This window comes from Anser anser, assembly GCF_964211835.1.
Source record: "Anser anser genome assembly, chromosome: 3".
Classification (NCBI taxonomy): Eukaryota; Metazoa; Chordata; class Aves; order Anseriformes; family Anatidae; genus Anser; species Anser anser.
The window spans coordinates 47,356,451-47,364,131 of record NC_139722.1 but is presented as its reverse complement, the minus strand read 5'-3'; positions in this window follow the sequence as shown (position 1 = coordinate 47,364,131).

Here is a 7,681-nt window from a genome sequence, read left to right as displayed (position 1 = left end):
TCTTGAAAACTCCTCTGGAAAGAAAAATGAAGACATGAGAGGTCTGTTTAGCAAGAGCAATGCTAGGATAAATTTCACTTCGCTACTTTTATGTAGTGTTAGACTTGCAATATGATAATAACTGCTAACATACATTTGAGAAAAGTCCGATTTAACATGTGGCTGATATAACCATCAGGAGTTTGATAGTTCAGTGTTTTAGCCAATGTGGTAAAGAAATGTTTAGGGTATGTATGGTAGATAAAATATGTGTAAAAAGCTTTTTTAAAAGAGTGCTTCTTTGGATCCAGGTTGATAAATTTCCTCATTAATCTCTTCCCTGCTGTGTGTTCACAGAATCATAGAATGGCTTGGGTTGGAATGGACCTTAAAGATCATCTAGTTCCACCCTGCCTGCCATAGGCAGGGACGCCACCCACTAGATCAGGCTGCTCAGGGCCTCATCTAACATGGTCTTGAACACCTCCGGGGATGGGGCATCTACAGCCTCTCTGGGCAACCTGTTCCAGTGTCTCATCACCCCTGTTTTAGGGTTGTGAAGAACCCCTCGTTTATGTTAAAACCATTGGACAAGAGGGAACGGACTTAAACTAAAAGAGGATAGATTTAGAATTAGACATTAGGAGGAAATTCTTCACTGTAAGGGTAGTGAAGTTGTGGATGCCCAATCCCTGGAGGTGTTCAAGGCCAGGCTGGATGGGGCCTTGGCCAACCTGATCTAGCGGGTGGCATCCCTGCCTATGTTAGAGGGGGTTGGAACTAGGTGATCTTTAAGGTCCCTTTCAACCCAAGCCATTCTATGATTAATAAGGCCTGACAGAGTCTCAGTTGGATCAGACAGTCAACATTTGTCTGTTGAGAGTGGATAATAACATCTAAAGCCCACAAGACTATCACTGAGATCAAGGCATAAATATGTGCCTAGCTAGGATTTAAATGAAGAGAAAAGAATTTAAAAGAATGAGCCACATTGTGTTGGATTAGAATAGGATCAAAAATAATGACTACGATTTTCATTGGATCCCCTTAAGAAGTGAATGTCTGTCTAATTGAACAGTAATGGGATTTGAGTGTCTAGTTCCCATAAATGACTGAAAATTCCAAACATAATCATTAATTGAAAGAAATAAAAAGCAGAACATGAGACAGAGTTGCATGTAGAAATCAGAAAATGAAAAATCTAAAATAAAAGCAGATGTTTCGCAAGCTGAAGCCATGAAAAGTATAAGCAATACCTGCTGTTGAGCCAAAGTGCTGGAAGAAAATCAGAAATGCATTTTTTTCAGTGTTTGTGTAAGAAAGGACTCAATACATGCTGGCAACAGTAGTGGAGCTTACACTGACACTGCAGTGTTTGGGAAGGCATGTGCCAATGGCACAGACTCATGCCTCACTGAGAAACTTTTTGCCATATCTTTGAAGTGTTATTTTCTCAACATCTAGAAAATGTATCAGGAAAAAACAAACAAACAAACAACCCTCCCCCCCCCCCCATGACCCACAGAAACAAATAAATACAACTAGTTTCTGTTCAAAGAGAGACTTCTCTTTCTTGCTTTTCAGAGGCTATTGTCTCTTTATTTTTTTTTTTTTCAGTTCATCTAATCCTGAAGGAAGGTATGTCCACTGGAAAAATATTAACTGTGTCAAACTAAGGCAAAGAAACACAAATAATGCTTATTTAATGTTACAGTCCACTGGAGAGACAGTTACAAACAGGGACAACTGACCCCCACAGGAGTTCTCCAAAGAAAAGCAATGGCTTCCCTTAGTGCAGGGATTGTGAAGCAGCACATCTTCTGTTTGCTGATGGGAAGGGGAGGCTGCTTTGGAAGATAAATCATTGCATTGCCCCAGCTGTAGTGGACAAACCTTCTCCAGAGCCATGCTGGGAATAACAGAGGTTTCTATTGCAGTGTATGACTCCAGAACTTCAAACAGACTCAAAACCATCATAGAGGCTTGTGTGGTTTTCTGTCTAAGTGACTGCTTAGTATGTCTGTTTGAAGATCCACGTAATGATTTATGTAGGTAATGAAGTTTCAGGAGAAAGTAGTCTTGAATTACAGTCCAAGATGACTTTTTATTTCTTCAGCAGTTTCCCTGCCCGTCACACTGTGCCTCTGTTTCTGTGATATAGGGTGACAGTAGTTGTGCTTCCTTCATTTTTCCCATATGTTAGTCAAAGTGAGCTATATTTGTGTGCTATATGAGTGTTTCCTCATCTCACATTTGCAGGAATTTTGTAAAAATAAGTTGAATTTTGATGTTTACAAGACAATACATTGTCTTATGAACACATGAGTATGATTTCAAAATAGAACAAAGCAGCAACAGAAGATGACAAATGAGATGCTGTTTGGGTTCTCACTTTGTCTTGTGGAAGGAAATACGTGATCCCCTGAATGCCAGTGTCATTGCTTAGACCCTCATTTGAAATGATCGAGAATCTGAAAATTCCACCTTTATTTGAATTGAGTAACATTTCTGAACCGTCCAAAATTTATCTTAACAAAATCTTATGCTTAAGCAAATATGCTCACTTGATGATGTTCCAGAATGACAGATTTACCATCTGGCTTAGTTATGTCTCTTGTTCTCATTCCAGTCCTCTAAACTTTTTCTAGAGAAATTCCAGTGTAAAAGGGTTGGGATTAACTATTTGAAATACCAAAGCCAAAACTGAAGATTTTGGTGAGATACCTAAGGCTGCTTGAGAGGTGAAGAAAACTTGTTTTCATGTGGACTATGCTGATACTGTTTTGCGAATGTCAAAGTCAGTCACAATTAATCTTAATGTACTTCAAAGATCATGCATTAAATACATTTGTATCATAAGAATTGATGATCTTCGAGGTCTTTTCCAACCTAAGTTTTTCCATGATTCTATGATTCTATAAACTGGGAGAGTATAGGGTCGGATTATGTAGATGTCCAAGTAAACTGACGGGTGGACTTTGTGGTACGGACCTGTGTGAGAGCAGTTCTTGAAGAGCTGCTGCCTGTGGGCAGCCCCCGCAGGATCAGTTTGGGAAGGACGGCATCCCATGGGAAGGATCCCACATGGAGCAGGGGAAGGGAGTGACCGTGAAGGAGTGGTGGAGACGAAGTGTTAGGAACTGACTGCAGCCCCCATTCCCCGTTCCCCTGCGCTGCTTGGGGGAAGGACATAGAAGAGGGTGGATGGGGGATTTGGTTTGCTTTTAGTTTCTCACTGCTCGTCTGCTAGTGTTAGGCAGTAAATAACCTCCCTATGCTGAGTCTGTTTTGCCTGTGATTTTAATTGTTGAGCAATCTCCCTGTCCTTTTCTCAACCCTTGAGCCCTTTTCATCGTATTTTCTCCCCTTTATCTTTGAGGAGAGGGAGTGAGAGTGGTTGTGGAGTTCAGCTGCCCAGCTAGGTAAAACCACCGCATTGTACTTTCACCAAAGGGTGGGGTACAGACTATTCTTATGGTAAGGGGCATTGGGGTACTGCTAAACAGTGGCAGCAAGTCACAAGTACATCAAAAGAAAAGATTATGCTGTATTGAGGAGATGTATATTTCCTCAGTTATATGTACTCAAGTGTGGAAACAGTGGCAGAGTACTTATACCTAAAATATCAGTGCTAACTGTTTTGTCTCTATATAAACATGGATTAATTTATTGTTCCTTGTTACTCAGGGGTCAGTACTGGGACTGGTACTATTTACCACCTTTGTTGGTGACACAGACCGTGGGACTGAGTGCACCCTCAGCAAATTTGTGGATGGCACCATTTGACATACTGGAGGTCAGGGATGACGTCCAGAGGGACATGGACTGGCTTGAGAGGTGGGTCCATGTAAACAACATGAGGATCAACAAGGCCAAGTGCAAGGTCCTGCACGTGGGCTGGGGCAATCCCAAACATGAATGCAGGCTGGGCAGTGAGTGGATAGAGAGCAGCCCTGTGGAGAAAGACTTGGGTGTAATGGTGGATGAGAAGCTTAACATGAGCTAGCAATGTGCACTTGCATCCCAGAAGGCCTGGGCTGCATCAAAAGAAGTGTGACCAGCATATCGAGGGAGAGGATTCTCCCCCTCTACTCTGCTCTTGTGAAGCCCCACCTGGAGCACTGTGTTCTGCTCTGGGGCCCCCAGCACAAGAAGGACATGGACTGGTTAGAGTGGGTCCAGAGGAGGGCCATGAGGATGGTCAGAGGGCTGGAGCACCTCTCCGATGAAGAAAGGCTGAGAAAATTGAAGTTATTTAGCATATAGAAAAGAAGGCTCTTGGGAGATCTTAGGCCTTCTGATCCTTAAAGGGAGCCTACAGGAAAGATGGAGAGGGAGTGCAGGAGTTTCTTTATCAGGAAGTAGAGTGATGGGACAAGATGTAACACTTTTAAACTAAAAGAGGGTAGATTTAGATTAGCTATAAGGAAGAAATTCTTTGCCCTGAGGGTGATGAGGCACTGGCAGAAGTTGCCCAGAGAATCTATGGATGCCCCATCCCTGAAAGTGTTCAAGCCCAGGTTGGATGGGGCTTTGAGCAACCTGGTCTAGTGGGAGGTGGAAAGTGTCCCTGCCCATGGCAGAGGGGTTGGAATTAGGTGATCTTTAAGATCCCTTTCAACCCACACCATTCTATGATTATATGATTCTATGATTCCTGCCACATTTGTGTCCATTTTCTAAATAGTTGTTTTGTTTTTCTTTCATTTTAAACAAAAACTTGGTTAATTAAGAATGCTGAAGAAGGGCTTAGTTCACCTAGGTTTCTAGGTGATTGTCAGGGAGCAGTGAAGGAAGGCTGGTCCACAGGGGAAAAGGGATCAAGGGTCAAGAGTGATGTCAGGGCCAGCAGTACTGGAATAAAGTGAGTGATGGCAGCCAGGGTTAGCCAAAAGCCTGATGATTGCCAGACAAGTCTGTAGTGATGAGATAGGTCTGAGGTCAAGACAGGAAGTCAAATCTGTAAGCCAGAATCAATGTCTGGATCAGAAGGGTATGTGGCCTGGCAAGGGTATAGCTGCACTCTAGCTTAGGAAAGGACCAAAAGCAAAAGCCCAGGATTATATGCAGCTTCAGAGCAAAGAGGGTGATGGCTCTGTCTCCCAGTTTTCCACACAGCTTTCTGATTTAATGCCACTCAGTTGCACCAAAACCTGTCCCTGAGCTCGGGTAGCCAGAATCCTGGGGCATGGATGGAAGAAGTTGCCAGCAGAATGTGAGAAAGCCTTATAGGAAAGGAATAAAACAAGAAAACATAGTTATGTCATTGTAAAAGTTAATAGTGCACTAAATTTTGAATGCTTCATGTGATTTTGGTTATCTTATTAGAAAATAAAAAGAAAAAAAAAAGAGAAGCAGGCAGTAGAACAAAAAGAGGTAAAGATAATGGTGGTAGAGGTACTACAAATGGTTTCTGTACAAACAAGATTAAGCAGATGATTATATAACATGGAAAAGAAAGAGATGATTATTTGGTATATTCAATAAACCGATATATTTATCTGATACAGTTATCCTCAGATGTGGAAGCAGTGGCACGGAAGATTGGTGACTATGTCTCCTGTCAGAAAATACCAGAGAAACTTAATAAAATTAACAGGCAGCAGGCTTAAAACACGCAGCAGAAAAAAGTCCTTCTTTCCACAGCACAGACTTAAACCTGGGAATCTGTTTCCTCAGGATGCTGTAGAAGCTGCAAGTGTATGTGAGAAAATGGAAAGCACTTAGATGAATTCACAAAAGAGAATCTTAAAAGGGATTATTTAACATGGATGTACAGATGTAACCTTTGTCTCAGTATGTTCTTCAGCCATGGACTGACACTAGCTGGGAGGCCAATACCATGGGGAGTAGAATGGCATATTCATTTGTTAGTGTTTCTCTAGCGTCTGTCAGATATTAGTTCTGTAGAGATTAAGGGAAGTCATACTTCAGTGGGGCTACCTGCAAGCTTAAAATGAAACATATTCATCAAGCTTAAAATTTTGGACGTAAAAGGTCAGAATTTAACAACTAGAAGTGATTAATTTGGATGTGTTGATTAAGTGCTTTGTTGTGTTTTTTGTTTGTTTGTTTGTTTTGTTCTTGTTTTGTTTTTGTGAGCTTAAAGGTCTATATTCAAACATAAATTTAACATTCAAGAAACATCCAAAATCAGCAATAACCCAAAAAGGCCTGTTTCCTGACAGTAAATTTGCTGTGACTCAGCCAGTCTAGATGTAGTGACTCTGCCCACCAAAGTTACATAGGAACGTAAAGCAGATATGATATTAAAACTTTAATACTGATTTTAATGCCTAAGTTATATCCCAGATATAACTTATCAGCACTTTCCCCCCCAAAAAAAACAAAAACAAAAACAAACAAACAAACAAAAAAAGGAAAAAGAACCTGTGTAGAAAGGAAAAGATTAAATGCTAAGAATAATTAGTGGAAGACCTGCCCATGGGGGTGGATATCATAACCTATCTTTTCTAACTTGAATGGTAGTAAACTTCTACTTGATTCTCTGGTTGGACATACTATTAAACACAATATATTGTTACCTTAGAAGTGTGAGTCTTGCCCAAGCAAGACTTTTTTTTCCCGTTAAATTCTGAACCAATCTGTTGTTCCATCAATATGCTATTGATAATATGATGTTCACCTGCCCTTTCATAAAAACAAAAGCATACCCAAAAGCATAACAAAAACAGGTAGATGGCTGAGTCTGGTCTACTGTTGAACAATTTTAGTAAAGAGGTGTAGTTCTGGAAGAGAACACACATTAATACGTTTCTTATGCAAATTATTACTTCTAACAAGCACTCCCCAAATCATTACAATCCAATATTGGATTCCCTGTAACAAAATGGAGTTGCTAAGCAACATGAATGGTCAGCCTTTTTATTGTGAGAGCTGACTTTAAAGAACTCTTTATATGTTCTTCTCTGAAATTCAAACTATGGCTATTTAAATACGATTTCAGATGTGTTAAACTAAGGTTTCATATCAACCAAAGAAAGTGAGAGACATCACTTAACTTTTGCTCTTGAATTCCAACCTTTTTCATTTTGGGACACATTTTCCATCACAGTTTTGCATGCAGAACCATCAGAGAACATTAATTAGCACGTTGTTAAGATGTAAGGGATTTTAATAGCACAACTGGAAGGTTGCCCATATGTCCATGCAAAATTATAAACAGAGATTCTCTAGCTAAAACAGAAAAATAGATAGATAAATATGAAACTAATGTTATTTCTTCTGGTGGGGCCAGAATGTCAAAATGAATATCTAATGAAGTCTCTTCATTTTTTCCTTTTTTTTTTTTCCTTCCTTGAGGATGAACCATATAGAGCAGAAATAAATCAAATATCAGTTTTATAGTTGAACTTAAAAGGAGATTTAAAGTCATTTAAATGTGTAGTACATAAACAGAGTGAAGAGCTGAAGCTTTGCGTAAATAATTGTAACAAAGTTTTTTTAAACTCATGTTTTGCAGGCTGGGGTATAGCACAGCCTGACTTACATTAGAAATCAGTCTTGAGTCACAGAATTCAGATCATGTTGCTTTGGAGATTGGACCCAGGGTCACCCATACAAGGAGAGATTCAATGGGTTTGCCAATGATTTCACATCCATTTCATATTGCAGCAAGTAAATTGTTATTTTTCTCAACTTATGTTAAAATTGTTTGTGAGGATTGGGCCAAGAAAGTTGT